This window comes from Pleurodeles waltl, chromosome 12 (assembly GCF_031143425.1).
Source record: "Pleurodeles waltl isolate 20211129_DDA chromosome 12, aPleWal1.hap1.20221129, whole genome shotgun sequence".
In the NCBI taxonomy this organism is placed as follows: domain Eukaryota; kingdom Metazoa; phylum Chordata; class Amphibia; order Caudata; family Salamandridae; genus Pleurodeles; species Pleurodeles waltl.
The window spans coordinates 517,583,132-517,599,832 of NC_090451.1; the positions used below are offsets into that span (position 1 = coordinate 517,583,132).

The window sequence follows — 16,701 nt, forward strand, 5'->3', positions numbered from 1 at the left end:
GTAACCAAAGTTGTCCCCCCTGAGCCCCCACAGCGACGCCTGCAGAGGGAATCCCGAGGCTCCCCCTAACCGCGACTGCCTGAACTCCATTTCCCGACGGCTGGGAAAGACTCTGCACCCGCAGCCCCCAGCACCGACAGGAACGGAACTCCTGTGCAGGAGTGACCCCCAGGAGGCCCTCTCCCTTGCCCAGGTGGTGGCTACCCCGAGGAGCCCCCCCCTTGCCTGCCGGCAACGCTGAAGAGATCCCTTGATCTCTCATTGATTTACATTGAAAACCCGACGCTTGTTTCTACACTGCACCCGGCCGCCCCAGTGCCGCTGAGGGTGTACTTTTTGTGTGAACTCGTGTCCCCCCCGTTGCCCTACAAAACCCCCCTGGTCTGCCCTCCGAAGACGCGGGTACTTACCTGCTGGCAGACCGGAACCAGGGCACCCCCTTCTCTCCATTTCAGCCTATGCGTTTTGGGCACCTCTTTGACCTCTGCACCTGACCGGCCCTGAGCTGCTGGTGTGGTAACTTTGGGGTTGCTCTGAACCCCCAACGGTGGGCTACCTTGGACCCAAACCGGAGACTTGTAAATGATTTACTTACCTGACAAAACTAACAAAAACTTACCTCCCCCAGGAACTGTGAAAATTGCACTGTGTCCACTTTTAAAACAGCTTATTGTGTTTTATGTGAAAAGTATACATGCTAATGTAATGATTTAAAGTTCCTGAAGTACTTACCTGCAATACCTTTCAAATGAGATATTACATGTAGAATTTGAACCTGTGGTTCTTAAAATAAACTAAGAAAAGATATTTTTCTATAACAAAACCTATTGGCTGGATTTGTCTCTGAGTGTGTGTTCCTCATTTATTGCCTGTGTGTATGTACAACAAATGCTTAACACTACTCCTTGGATAAGCCTACTGCTCGACCACACTACCACAAAATAGAGCATTAGTATTATCTCTTTTTGCTACTATCTTACCTCTAAGGGGAACCCTTGGACTCTGTGCATACTATTCCTTACTTTGAAATAGTGCATACAGAGCCAACTTCCTACATTGGTGGATCAGCGGTGGGGTACAAGACTTTGCATTTGCTGGACTACTCAGCCAATACCTGATCACACGACAAATTCCAAAAATTGTCATTAGAAATTGTTTTTGCAATTTGAAATATTTCTAAATTCTTAAAAGACCTGCTAGGGCCTTGTGTTAGATCCTGTTTAGCATTTCTTTTAGAGTTTAAAAGTTTGAATTAGATTCTAGAACTAGTTTTTAGATTCTTAAAAAGTATTCCAACTTTTAGAAGCATAATGTCTAGTGCAGAGGTGAATGTGGTGGAACTCGACACCACACCTTACCTCCATCTTAAGATGAGGGAGCTAAGGTCACTCTGTACACTAAAGAAAATAGTAATGGGCCCCAGACCTTCCAAACTACAGCTCCAGGAGCTTTTGGCAGAGTTTGAAAGAGCCAACCCCTCTGAGGATGGCAACACAGAGGATGATGATAGTGACTTGGAGGGTGATTCCCCCCCCACCAGTCCTATCTAGGGAGAACAGGGCCTCTCAAGCCCTGACTCCACAAATAATAGTCAGAGATGCTGGTTCCCTCACAGGAGGGACCAACAACTCTGAAATCACTGAGGATAACTCCAGTGAAGAGGATATCCAGTTAGCCAGGATGGCCAAAAGATTGGCTTTGGAAAGACAGATCCTAGCCATAGAAAGGGAAAGACAAGAGATGGGCCTAGGACCCATCAATGGTGGCAGCAACATAAATAGGGTCAGAGATTCTCCTGACATGTTGAAAATCCCTAAAGGGATTGTAACTAAATATGAAGATGGTGATGACATCACCAAATGGTTCACAGCTTTTGAGAGGGCTTGTGTAACCAAAGAAGTGAACAAATCTCACTGGGGTGCTCTCCTTTGGGAAATGTTCACAGGAAAGTGTAGGGATAGACTCCTCACACTCTCTGGAAAAGATGCAGAATCTTATGACCTCATGAAGGGTACCCTGATTGAGGGCTTTGGATTCTCCACTGAGGAGTATAGGATTAGATTCAGGGGGGCTCAAAAATCCTCGAGCCAGACCTGGGTTGACTTTGTAGACTACTCAGTAAAAACACTAGATGGTTGGATTCAAGGCAGTGGTGTAAGTAATTATGATGGGCTGTACAATTTATTTGTGAAAGAACACCTGTTAAGTAATTGTTTCAATGACAAACTGCATCAGCATCTGGTAGACCTAGGACCAATTTCTCCCCAAGAATTGGGAAAGAAGGCGGACCATTGGGTCAAGACTAGGGTGTCCAAAACTTCCACAGGGGGTGACCAAAAGAAAGGGGTCACAAAACCTCCCCAGGGGAAGGGTGGTGAGACAGCCAAAAACAAAAATAGTAAAGAGTCTTCTACAGGCCCCCAAAAACCTGCACAGGAGGGTGGGCCCAGAGCCTCTTCACAAAACAATCCTGGGTACAAGGGTAAAAACTTTGATCCCAAAAAGGCCTGGTGTCGTAGCTGTAGTCAGCCTGGACACCAAACTGGAGACAAGGCCTGTCCCAAGAAAGATACCACTTCTAACTCCACTCCAGCTAAAACTGGAATGGCCAGTCTCCAAGTGGGATCAACAGTGTGCCCAGAGCAAATCTGGTGTCACACTGAAGCTACATTAGTCTCTGAGGGTGGGGTGGATTTAGCCACACTGGCTGCCTGGCCCCCTAACATGCAAAAATACAGGCAGCAGCTCTTAATTAATGGGACAAGTGTAGAGGGCCTGAGGGATACAGGTGCCAGTGTCACTATGGTGACAGAGAAACTGGTTTCCCCTGGCCAATACCTGGCTGGACAAACTTATCCAGTCACCAACGCTGACAATCAGACTAAAGTACATCCCATGGCTATGGTAACTTTAGAGTGGGGAGGGCTCAATGGCCTGAAACAGGTGGTGGTCTCCTCAAATATCCCAGTAGACTGTTTGCTTGGAAATGACCTGGAGTTCTCAGCATGGGCTGAGGTAGAACTGAAAACCCATGCAGCCATGCTGGGTATCCCTGAACTGGTGTGTGTCAAGACAAGGGCACAGTGCAAGGCACCGGGTGAAAAAGTAGAGCTTGAGTCTGGAAGAAAGGCCCAGCCTACCAAGAGAAAAGGAAAGTCAGCTGGGAAACCAGCTGCAACACAACAAGAAAAGGAGAGCCTCTCTTCTCAGGAAGAAGTTCTGCCCTCTGAGGGAACTGAGCCTATGGAGCTGGAACCTTATCAGGTTGAGCTCTTGGGCCCAGGGGGACCCTCAAGGGAAGAGTTGTGTAAGGGACAAGAAACCTGTCCCTCTCTTGAAGGCCTTAGGCAGCAAGCTGCTGAAGAGTCCAAAGGCAAGAAAAATGGAACACATAGGGTCTATTGGGAAGATGGACTCCTGTACACTGAGGCAAGAGATCCCAAACCTGGTGCCACTAGGAGAGTGGTAGTGCCTCAGGGGTTCAGAGAGTTTATTCTGACCTTAGCCCATGATATTCCCCTTGCTGGGCATTTGGGACAAACCAAGACGTGGGAGAGGTTAGTCAACCACTTCTACTGGCCCAACATGTCCCAGAAGGTTAAGGAGTTTTGCACCTCCTGTCCCACCTGTCAAGCCAGTGGTAAGACAGGTGGACATCCAAAGGCCCACCTCATTCCACTTCCAGTGGTGGGGGTCCCCTTTGAAAGAGTGGGTGTGGACATAGTGGGTCCACTGGAACCTCCCACAGCCTCAGGAAATATGTACATCCTAGTAGTAGTGGATCATGCTACTAGGTATCCTGAAGCTATTCCCCTTAGGTCGACTACTGCCCCTGCAGTAGCCAAGGCCCTCATTGGTATCTTTACCAGAGTGGGCTTCCCTAAGGAGGTGGTGTCTGACAGAGGTACCAACTTCATGTCAGCATACCTAAAACACATGTGGAATGAATGTGGAGTGACTTATAAATTCACTACACCATATCATCCACAAACTAATGGCCTTGTTGAGAGATTCAACAAGACATTAAAGGGCATGATCATGGGGCTCCCAGAAAAACTCAAAAGGAGATGGGATGTCCTCCTGCCATGTCTGCTTTTCGCTTACAGAGAGGTGCCTCAGAAGGGAGTAGGGTTCTCACCCTTTGAACTTCTGTTTGGCCACCCTGTAAGGGGACCACTAGCTCTTGTGAAAGAAGGCTGGGAGAGACCTCTTCATGAGCCTAAACAAGACATAGTGGACTATGTACTTGGCCTTCGCTCAAGGATGGCAGAGTACATGGAAAAGGCAAACAAAAACCTTGAGGCCAGCCAACAGCTCCAGAAGTGTTGGTATGACCAAAAGGCTGCACTGGTTGAATTTCAACCAGGGCAGAAAGTCTGGGTTTTGGAGCCTGTGGCTCCCAGGGCACTTCAGGACAAATGGAGTGGCCCTTACCCAGTGCTAGAGAGGAAGAGTCAGGTCACCTATCTGGTAGACCTGGGCACAAGCAGGAGCCCCAAGAGGGTGATCCATGTGAACCGCCTTAAGCTCTTCCATGACAGGGCTGATGTAAATCTGTTAATGGTAACAGATGAGTATCAGGAAGCTGAGAGTGAGCCTCTCCCTGATCTTCTGTCATCAGACCCTAAAGATGGCTCAGTAGATGGAGTGATCTATTCAGACACCCTCTCTGGCCAACAGCAAGCTGACTGTAGGAAGGTCCTACAACAGTTTGCTGAGCTCTTTTCCCTAACCCCTGGTCAGACACACCTGTGTACCCATGATGTGGACACAGGAGACAGCATGCCTGTCAAAAACAAAATATTCCGACAGTCTGATCAAGTTAAGGAAAGCATCAAGGTGGAAGTCCACAAGATGCTGGAATTGGGAGTAATTGAGTACTCTGACAGCCCCTGGGCTAGCCCAGTGGTCTTAGTCCCCAAACCTCACACCAAAGATGGAAAGAGAGAGATGAGGTTTTGTGTGGACTACAGAGGACTTAACTCTGTCACAAAGACATATGCCCATCCCATTCCTAGGGCTGATTGATAAATTAGGGGCTGCCAAATTCTTAAGTACCTTTGACTTAACAGCAGGGTACTGGCAAATCAAAATGGCCCCTGGAGCAAAAGAAAAGACAGCATTCTCCACACCTGATGGGCATTATCAGTTCACTCTTATGCCCTTTGGTTTAAAGAATGCCCCTGCCACCTTCCAAAGGTTGGTGAATCAAGTCCTTGCTGGCTTGGAGTCCTTCAGTGCAGCTTATCTTGACGATATTGCTGTCTTTAGCTCCAACTGGCAGGATCACCTGGTCCACCTGAAGAAGGTTTTGAAGGCTCTGCAATCTGCAGGCCTCTCTATCAAGGCATCCAAATGCCAGATAGGGCAGGGAACTGTGGTTTACTTGGGACACCTTGTAGGTGGAGGCCAAGTTCAGCCACTCCAGCCTAAGATCCAGACTATTCTGGACTGGGCAGCTCCAAAAACCCAGACCCAAGTCAGGGCATTCCTTGGCTTGACTGGGTACTATAGGAGGTTTGTGAAGGGATATGGATCCATTGTGACAGCCCTCACAGAACTCACCTCCAAGAAAATGCCCAAGAAAGTAAACTGGACTGTAGAATGCCAACAGGCCTTTGACACCCTGAAACAAGCTATGTGCACAGCACCAGTTCTAAAAGCTCCAGATTACTCCAAGCAGTTCATTGTGCAAACAGATGCCTCTGAACATGGGATAGGGGCAGTTTTGTCCCAAACAAATGATGATGGCCTTGACCAGCCTGTTGCTTTCATTAGCAGGAGGTTACTCCCCAGGGAGCAGCGTTGGAGTGCCATTGAGAGGGAGGCCTTTGCTGTGGTTTGGTCCCTGAAGAAGCTGAGACCATACCTCTTTGGTACTCACTTCCTAGTTCAGACTGACCACAGACCTCTCAGATGGCTGATGCAAATGAAAGGTGAAAATCCAAAACTGTTGAGGTGGTCCATCTCCCTACAGGGAATGGACTTTATAGTGGAACACAGACCTGGGACTGCCCATGCCAATGCAGATGGCCTTTCCAGGTTCTTCCACTTAGAAAATGAAGACTCTCTTGGGAAAGGTTAGTCTCATCCTCTTTCGTTTGGGGGGGGGGGGGGGGGGGTGTAAGGAAATGCCTCCTTGGCATGGTTACCCCCTGACTTTTTGCCTTTGCTGATGCTATGTTTTGAATTGAAAGTGTGCTGAGGCCTGCTAACCAGGCCCCAGCACCAGTGTTCTTTCCCTAACCTGTACTTTTGATTCCACAATTGGCACACCCTGGCATCCAGGTAAGTCCCTTGTAACTGGTACCCCTGGTACCAAGGGCCCTGATGCCAGGGAAGGTCTCTAAGGGCTGCAGCATGTCTTATGCCACCCTGGGGACCCCTCACTCAGCACAGACACACTGCTTACCAGCTTGTGTGTGCTGGTGAGAACAAAACGAGTAAGTCGACATGGCACTCCCCTCAGGGTGCCATGCCAACCTCACACTGCCTATGCAGTATAGATAAGTCACCCCTCTAGTAGGCCTTACAGCCCTAAGGCAGGGTGCACTATACCATAGGTGAGGGCACCAGTACATGAGTACTGTGCCCCTACAGTGTCTAAGCCAAACCTTAGACATTGTAAGTGCAGGGTAGCCATAAGAGTACATGGTCTGGGAGTCTGTCAAACACGGACTCCACAGCACCATAATGGCTACACTGAAAAATGGGAAGTTTGGTATCAAACTTCTCAGCACAATAAATGCACACTGATGCCAGTGTACATTTTATTGTGAAATACACCTCAGAGGGCACCTTAGAGGTGCCCCCTGAAACCTTAACCGACTATCTGTGTAGGCTGACTAGTTCCAGCAGCCTGCCACAACCGAGACATGTTGCTGGCCCCATGGGGAGAGTGCCTTTGTCACTCTGAGGCCAGTAACAAAGCCTGCACTGGGTGGAGATGCTATCACCTCCCCCAGGCAGGAGCTGTAACACCTGGCGGTGAGCCTCAAAGGCTCACCCCTTTGTTCCAGCACCGCAGGACACTCCAGCTAGTGGAGTTGCCCGGCCCCGGCCCCCACTTTTGGCGGCAAGGCCAGAGAAAATAATGAGAATAACAAGGAGGAGTCAATGGCCAGTCAGGACAGCCCCTAAGGTGTCCTGAGCTGAAGTGACTCTAACTTTTAGAAATCCTCCATCTTGCAGATGGAGGATTCCCCCAATAGGGTTAGGATTGTGACCCCCTCCCCTTGGGAGGAGGCACAAAGAGGGTGTACCCACCCTAAGGGCTAGTAGCCATTGGCTACTAACCCCCCAGACCTAAACACGCCCTTAAATTTAGTATTTAAGGGCTCCCCCTGAACCTAAGAATTTAGATTCCTGAAACTACAAGAAGAAGAAGACTGCTGAGCTGAAAACCCCTGCAGAGGAAGAACAGAAGACACCAACTGCTTTGGCCCCAGTCCTACCGGCCTGTCTCCTGCCTTCCAAAGAACCCTGCTCCAGCGACGCTTTCCAAGGGACCAGCGATCTCTGAATCCTCTGAGGACTGCCCGACTTCAAGAAAGACAAGAAACTCCTGAGGACAGCGGCACTGCTCCAAAAGAACTGCAACTTTGTTTCAAGGAGCAGACTTAAAGACCCCTGCAACTCCCCGCAAGAAGCGTGAGACTTGCAACACTGCACCCGGCGACCCCGACTCGACTGGTGGAGAACCAACACCTCAGGGAGGACCCTCCGGCGACTCCGAGACCGTGAGTAACCAAAGTTGTCCCCCCTGAGCCCCCACAGCGACGCCTGCAGAGGGAATCCCGAGGCTCCCCCTGACCGCGACTGCCTGAACTCCACATTTCCCGACGGCTGGGAAAGACTCTGCACCCGCAGCCCCCAGCACCGACAGGAACGGAACTCCTGTGCAGGAGTGACCCCCAGGAGGCCCTCTCCCTTGCCCAGGTGGTGGCTACCCCGAGGAGCCCCCCCCCTTGCCTGCCGGCAACGCTGAAGAGATCCCTTGATCTCTCATTGATTTACATTGAAAACCCAACGCTTGTTTCTACACTGCACCCGGCCACCCCAGTGCCGCTGAGGGTGTACTTTTTGTGTGAACTTGTGTCCCCCCCGGTGCCCTACAAAACCCCCCTGGTCTGCCCTCCGAAGACGCGGGTACTTACCTGCTGGCAGACCGGAACCGGGGCACCCCCTTCTCTCCATTTCAGCCTATGCGTTTTGGGCACCTATTTGACCTCTGCACCTGACCGGCCCTGAGCTGCTGGTGTGGTAACTTTGGGGTTGCTCTGAACCCCCAACGGTGGGCTACCTTGGGCCCAAACCTGAGACTTGTAAGTGATTTACTTACCTGACAAAACTAACAAAAACTTACCTCCCCCAGGAACTGTGAAAATTGCACTGTCCACTTTTAAAACAGCTTATTGTGTTTTATGTGAAAAGTATACATGCTAATGTAATGATTTAAAGTTCCTGAAGTACTTACCTGCAATACCTTTCAAATGAGATATTACATGTAGAATTTGAACCTGTGGTTCTTAAAATAAACTAAGAAAAGATAGTTTTCTATAACAAAACCTATTGGCTGGATTTGTCTCTGAGTGTGTGTTCCTCATTTATTGCCTGTGTGTATGTACAACAAATGCTTAACACTACTCCTTGGATAAGCCTACTGCTCGACCACACTACCACAAAATAGAGCATTAGTATTATCTCTTTTTGCCACTATCCTACCTCTAAGGGGAACCCTTGGACTCTGTGCATACTATTCCTTACTTTGAAATAGTGCATACAGAGCCAACTTCCTACAGGAGGATTCTCCACCCAAACCTCTCCAGTCTCCGCTTCCTTGCGTGAAGACTTAGCGTCGGCAGTTGACAGCTTTCGACCTTCCACCCAAAGTCTGCAATGTTATTTTGGCAGTCAGGCATTACAAAGGATTTCTGGGTGGACGATCAACTCTTTGTAGGTTATGTGGGTGCGAAGAAAGGACGGGCGGTTCAGAAGCTGAACATCTCTTGATGGGTTGTCCTCTGTATCAAGATGTGGGCCACACTTTGGTGAAGAAGCAACCCCCTGAAGGGTTGCATGCTCATTCCACAAGAGCAATTGCTGCATCCACAGCGCTGGCACGCAGAGTCCCGGTCCTGGACATCTGCCAAGCAGCAACGTGGGTGTCTCTACACATCTCCACAAAGCATTACTGTCTGGACAATCAGGGCCACAGAGACTGCTACTTTGCCTAAAGTTGCCTAATTTTCTAGAAAACCTGAAAATCCCATGCAAACTTCTACTCATTTTGGCTTGAACAGTTGAAAATCTGATGTGCCCAAGACCCGTTGCATGTAAATGAACTCCCCAGATAGCAAAAAGAGTTTACATTGCCATTTGGAGTATTATTGAAACAAAATGTTATACTTTTTTTGGTTTATCCTCACAGATCATGGTAAACGTCTTTGAATTATTGATTACCATTCTCTTAGAGCGCATGAAATCACCAAAGGCACTTATCGGTTTCTGTAAACCCACTGGAGACCTAGATAGCATCAGTGGCATATAACACCAGTATAGGACGTCCTGAAACAATAGGGGCATCTACCAGTAAGGACTGTAGGAAGGTGTCCCCCGTTAATAAATATAAAAAACAATAAAGCGGCTAAGGCACAACCTTGTCTAATGCCCTTCCCAACTTTAAAAGGGGGTGTACACTTCCCCGAGGACCAAAGCAAACTTAGCAGGATAGGTTTCCATACAGGTGGACCAAAAATCAAAATGTCTCTCGGAGCACCAAGGGTGAGCAATTAAGACCAGAGGATAGTATGATCAACTAGGTCGAAGGCACTGAGTAAATCTGCTAAGCAAAGATACAGAGCGCCTACTTTCACTCTAGTCTATCTACCAATCAGCAAGTCCAGATTTACACATTGCTCAATGGTGCCAAGGTCCTTTCTAAAACCATATTGTGCTGGGGATAAAATCGAATGATCTTGGACTCAGTCCTCCAACCTTTTCAGTACAATTCTACTCAGGACCTTCAGTGAAGAGTCCAGTAGTGAGAAGGGCCGATAATTTCTAGGGTTAGATTTTTCACCTTTCATGTAAATAGTAAATAATAGATATGCCCCAAGAAGGAGGGATCTCATCAACAACTGCAGCATTAAACGCCCTAGTAAGGACGGGCCCCCATAAGTCTACAGCTGATGTCAACACATCTACTCGCACCCCATCTGGGCCAGTGGCCCTACCCCCTGCGCTAGCATGCAAAGCAGAAAAGACCGCTTCATTAGAAAAGTCCAAAGGGTGGGCCTTTCATGTACACGTCCCTCCTGCCCCTCTGAGCCACATCCCCTTATATTCTGTGTAAACATTTCAGAGAAGTAGGCCACCCATGCGTTATAAGAAACAAAGGAGCAGAGCTCGAGGGTAGTATCACATTGCAGAAATGGGGCATTAACCATTTCCCAGAACAACTCAGTATCATTAGTTTCCGCAGCTAGGGCCAATTTTGTCCAAGCTTCCTGCTGTACGTCTTTCTTTCTTGACGCTAGGGCCTCTTTATACCTTAAATGGAGGGACCCGATTGCTGTCCTGGGGGATGCTATGCAGGGCAGATCTTAAATTTGCAGAGGCCTGGTTACATGCCTGATAAAAACATCCCCTCTTTTTTTCTTTATAGCCTTCGACTGACTAACAAAAGTGGCTCAATGGAGCAAATAATGTGGTCAAAACAGTCCAACAGCATAGATGGGGTTACCTCATCTTGAAGGCAATAACTCAATTCCATGGAGTTCCTGGTAACAATCATTTGCAGTATACTGCCAGGGTCAATATCCACCCACTTAATTCATACACCATTGGGCCTACTGGGGACAATAATATTAAATGTAAAGAATTTTACTTTTCATGTTCCAGAAAAATAAACGGAAGTACAATGGAGTCGTAGTCACTTAATATGGACTGGACAATGTTAGGGGGACCACACATATCACTAGCAGAAGACATCACCAATACACATGGGCAAGATTTGGCATCCCCTTCCTCACCATCCCATCAGCAAATCCAGCACCTGTGTTTAGCACCGGGGACTGCCATCACAACTCTGCACCTGGGCCCTAGGAGTCAGGTAAAATTCCACTGACTGTCGATTCTGATCCTGGGATCCTCTTCATCTTACCATCCAGTGGTTTCCACTGAACTTGACCTGCAAGTGCCTGAGTGTCAACAGTGTAATTTCCAATTGACCACAATGGTAACGTCTTGTAAGAGTTAACTGCACTCCTTTATTTTCTCTTTAAAAATACATAACCCCGGTTATACTCATCTAATTGTTTTTGTTTTGGTTCCTAAAATAATATACCAATCTGATTTATTTTTATAAATTGGTTTTGGATTTCTCTCGATTCATGTCAATTGCTTTTCGTCCGTGTTAGTACTGAAATGCTTAACACATGTTCTTCTAGTAAAGCCTGAGTTCTCTGTGCCACACTGCCACAACTGCTAGGGATTTATTAGTGTGAATCTAAAGGACCTAGTTGGGTTTAACACACGAGTATGCCATCTGGAAGCCTCACCAACCTCACTGCATAATACACCACTTTCCTACAGCAGTTGAATAAAAAAATATTTTAAATAGACATTTCTATTCCATTGCCAAATAATTTAAAGGTAAGATGGTGTATTGCTACATACACTACGTGCATGCGGCAGCACTACGTGCAAGGTAAACAGTGGTGCAGAGTGTGGACCATTGGCCTCTGCTTTCATTGGCCTTCGCTTCCATTTTGGTTCACGACTCCATTTTGTCGAGTCTGGTCCGGTGCGTAAGGCACTGTTCTGTGTTTTTCCACAAGCTTCGGCAAGCTGAAGGGTGGGGTGTTTTTCTGCTCAACTTCGCTCCATCTGCCTGGTACGAAGGGCGCTATTTACATTCCACGAGCTATCAGTTAGAACAACAGGGGGATGCGCCTGTACACAAGGAGGAATGCAAGCTTCACCTTGGAGTCCTCTCCTGGGAACTTGGCCCGTTCTGAGGAGACGTCTCGAAGGGTGAACAAGGTACCGCCGATTGCACAATTTGTAAAGGAGGGGGTCTTTTTCTAGAAAAGACTCCTGGGCGTTAGTAAATACTATAAAAGTTGGGGGCCTGGATGGGCTGGTTTAGGAACTCTCTCCTGGGTTGGACGCAACGCCAGGAGGACTGATTGTCCCGAACAGAGGCTCCCTGTGTCAGCTGATTTGGGTTCCCCAGCTTTGTGTACGGCGGAGGGATGCAGACGCTCTTTTCGGTGAAGCTTTTCAATTTATTAAGTGTATTGTGTGTGCGCGCGTAATGTGTACTTATTCTTGCAGTCATTTTCATGCTATTGAGCATTGAAGTATATTGTGTGTGCGCGCGTAATATGCACTTACTCTTACAGTCATTTTCATGCTATTGAGCATTGAGGTATATTGTGTGTGCTCGTATTATATGCACTTACTCTTGCAATTATTCACAGAGTGCTTATATCTTTATCATTATTCTCATGTTATTCCCCTGATGTATATATATATATATTCGAGTGGTTTAGTTTTGCTAGCTGAGAACTTGCCCCTTAAATAAACTTGATTATTCTACTTACGAAGGTGTTTGAGAGTGATTGCTTTACATGGTGCCTTAAATATCCTGAAGTGCATAGTTTTGATATTCTGAAGAGTAAAGCAGCACAAATTGGCGTAGTCGGCAGGATTCGAAAAAAAAAAAAAGGGAAAATGCTTAATAAGATCAAAGCGAGCTCAAAAGCAGGTTCTCAGGTAGCAAATCCAGACATAGAGATACCGGGGTGGGAAACTGCTCCGTATAAATTATTAGCTCAGGAATGGTCACGTTGTGCTGGTTTGTGTGAAAATTGGAATGCGTGTATGTTAAATGTGGAACCTGAAGATCTTCTCATTTGTTTACGGAAAGTGTCGATTGACAAGGGAAGGGAGGTTTGTGCGTTGGGGAGGCGAGGCTGGATCTTGCTTTCTGCGTACCGAAAGTTGTATGAAAAATGTTTACAGTTACAAAAAGACCACGAGCAGCTGGAGAAGGAGTTAGTGGAAGCCCGAAATTCCTCTACCATGCTAGCTTGTCAAAATAAATTATTAAGTGATAAGTTGGAAATGTACCAACTGGTTGCAGAGAGAACGGCTGTTAGCGTAGCTAAATATAAACACAAGAAACGAAGAGGGAAAGTTAATAAAAAGAAGGTGCATTTAGCTATCTCTCAGGCAGGATTAGCCTTTGACCCTGAATTTTGGGATGGAAACATCTGGGATACATCTGATTTTTCCGATGGGTCCGGGGGCGATGACTGCCAAGATGTTAGACAGGAGAAGACAGAGCGCAGGAATGTTGTCCGTGCGCAGCCCATATATCGGCGAAAGTTACAGCATAGCCCAGCTAATCCTGGAGGGGTGATGTTGGATGCCCTGGAGGATTATACACAGCAAGAACTAAGTGATGTGATAGACAGATTTCGACAGAGGTCTGGGGAAACATTGCTTACGTGGTTGGTGCGGGTGCACGATATGGGGGGCCAGGGGGTCCAATTGGATCACGGCGACGCCCCGAGGCTTTGTATGTTAAGTACAGACCCGGTTATTCAAAATGAGTTTAGAACCTATCCAGGGAATGGTCCCATGACCAATTTGTTAGAGCTAGCGGCGCAAGGGTGTGCTCAGAAGTATCCGACAGAGTCAGACTGGCCGCCTAATGATAAACCTTGGTACACTTTGAGAGATGCAGTACAGAGATTGAAGGAAGAAGGGATGAAAACAGCTATCTTTATGGGTAATGCCCATGATTTGATGAATGGAATTTTAAGTGTGTCTGTGCGAAACCGGCTGATTAGGGCCGCTCCTCCTGCATATAAGCACGTCATCATGACTTTGTTAATTAATCAGACAGGTAACCCATTGTCTCAGGTGGTAGAAGCGGTGCGTGAGTTAAGTGATTTAGGAGAATGGGCTAAGCCAGAGAGGAATTCACGGTCTGAGAATCGTACTGATAACAACAGGGTGACAAGGCGAGACATGTTTCAGGCCTTGATGCGAGATGGGGTGACCAGGAATGAAATTGATGGGATAAGCACCAAGGACATGTGGGAAATGTATCACAAACGCGGTTTGGATAAAAAGGAGGGGAGTAGGAAAGGGAACAAGAAGGATAACAAAGTGGTGAACCAGAGAAAGGCAGGAGGGGAGGAGCGTGAGGGTGAAAAGGGAGAGAGAGGGAGAAAACCCCACAGTAGAGAGAGATCCCCAGAGGACGGAAATTGGGAGGAAGAGCACCGAAGCGCAGAGGGAACCCGGAGCAGGGAGAGAGACCGAGAACTGACAGGTTCTGGGAAAACTCGAGGAAGAGAGTGGGAGAGGGAGCTGGTAAGCTCAGAGAGGTTGCGAAGCAGAGACAGGGAGGAGGAGTTCCCTGAGAATTACCGCAAACTGTATCCAGATTTGACCTGGGCAGACTCTGATGTGCGCAGAGTGAAAATAGATTAGGAAACAGGCCAAACTCCGGTGCAGGGATGGGCTCGCAAAGATAACAGACCTCATGTCAAAGTAGAAATTTATTGGAAACGTGGAAATGTTCAAAAAGTTCGAGCCCTCGTTGACACCGGAGCGGAGGCCACTTTGATTCATGGCAATCCGAGAAAATTCAGGGGACAGTACTTCACCATTACGGGATTGGGCGGAAAAGAAACCCCGGCAGTGCAGATAGTGGTTCCCATGAAAATAGGGGGACTTCCAAAGAGAGAATACACTGTCCTGATTGTGCCCATTCCCGAATACATTATTGGAATTGACATTTTGAAAGGGATGACCCTACATTTGGAAGATGGATGTTATCAATTTGGTTCCAAAAGATTTATATCAATAGCCGCCGCAAGGGTGGGGCTGTTGAAGATTCCTCCGGTAACACTTCCCCAAGCTACTAAAGTGATTCAAATGAAACAGTACAGAATACCGGGAGGACATGAGGAGATTAGCCAGACTATACATGATTTACTAGAGGCCGGGGTAATAGTTCCCATCACCACTGCGTGGAATAATGCCCTCTGGCCTGTTCGTAAAAGTGATAACAGTTGGAGGATCTGCATTGATTATCGCCAATTGAATAAACATACACCTCCTCTGACTGCAGCGGTCCCAGACACCATTACCTTGATTGAGAACATACAGAAACACAGTGGGACTTGGTATGCAACCATTGACATTGCCAATGCCTTCTTTACGATACCAATAGCTACTGAGAGCCAGCCTCAGCTGGCATTCCAATGGGCGGGGCGTCAGTACACCTTCTGTAGATTACCCATGGGGTATTTACATAGCCCCACTATCTGCCACCGGCTGGTGGCAGAGCATTTGGATGAAGTACCAGTGGTTCCTGGAGTGCAAATTTCCCACTATATAGATGACGTGATGATGCAGGGAGAGACGCAAGAACAGGTGCAAATTCAGCTAGACAGGGTGGTGGAACATTTGCAGAATCAAGGGTGGGAGATTAACCCCGAGAAAGTGCAGGGACCGTCTCAGAGCGTGAAATTTTTGGGCATTCAGTGGAATCAGGGACACAGAGAAGTGTTGCCAAAAGTGAAACAAAAGATTAAGGAATTCGCAGTACCGCGAAATCGGAAGGAAGCCCAGAGTTTTATAGGACTATTCGGGTATTGGAGACAACATATACCCCATTTGTCTCAGATTTTGGCCCCATTGTACAAAGTTACACGAAAGAAAAATGCGTTTGAATGGGGAGAGCAGGAGCAGCGCGCGTTTGAATTGGCGAAAGACGCCATTCAGCATGCTTTGGATTTGTGGCCGATTCGAGAGGGAGACATTGAATTGAATGTGACAGTCCAGGGGCAGTATGCCAATTGGAGTTTATGGCAAAAACAAGGAAGAAAGAGGGTGCCCCTGGGATTTTGGACAAAGAAGTTACCTGAGGCAGGAGAGCGGTATACTCCCTTTGAGAAGCAGCTGCTGGCCTGCTATTGGGCCCTGGTTGATACTGAGCAAATTACACTGGGACACAATGTGATTTTAAGGCCTGAAATTCCCATCATGCAGTGGGTGATGAGTTCCCCAAAAACTCATAGAATTGGACATGCGCAAGAAGCCAGCATTATAAAATGGAAATGGTATGTCCAGGACAGGGCACGAGCGGGTCCAAAAGGGACCGCCGTTTTGCATGAGCAGGTAGCGCAGGCTCCAGTGGAGAATTCCGAAATGTTGCATGATGTACCTTCAGTGTGTGAATCCCCAGTAGGGTGGGGCCAGCCGTTCGCAGACTTGTCTGCAGATGACAAAAAACATGTGTGGTTCACAGATGGTTCAGCAAAATATGTTGGAGCGAAAAGGCACTGGAAGGCAGTGTCCTATAATCCTGTTACCAAGAAGCTTTTGACAACTACAGGACAGGGAAAAAGTAGCCAGTATGCAGAGCTTTATGCCGTGTATCAGGCTTTAAAACAGGAGCTACCCGGAAAATGTCACATTTATACAGATTCCTGGTCTACCGCCAATGGGTTAGCTACTTGGCTTCCCACGTGGCATGCACATCAGTACAAAATCCATAACAAAGAGGTATGGGGGAAGGAGTTATGGCAGGAGATCTGGGAAATGTTACCTCAAAGCACCGTGACTGTCTATCATGTGGACGCTCACTGTCCAACTGATTCATTAGACCGATGG

General features: G+C 47.6%; 1 protein-coding gene across 1 annotated transcript in view; it reads right to left on the bottom strand.

Moving 5' to 3' along the window:
* Positions 1-16,701, bottom strand: part of SETD6 (SET domain containing 6, protein lysine methyltransferase) — a 147,311-nt gene that overhangs the window by 81,463 nt on the left and 49,147 nt on the right. The gene's annotated exons all lie outside the window — the stretch shown is intronic.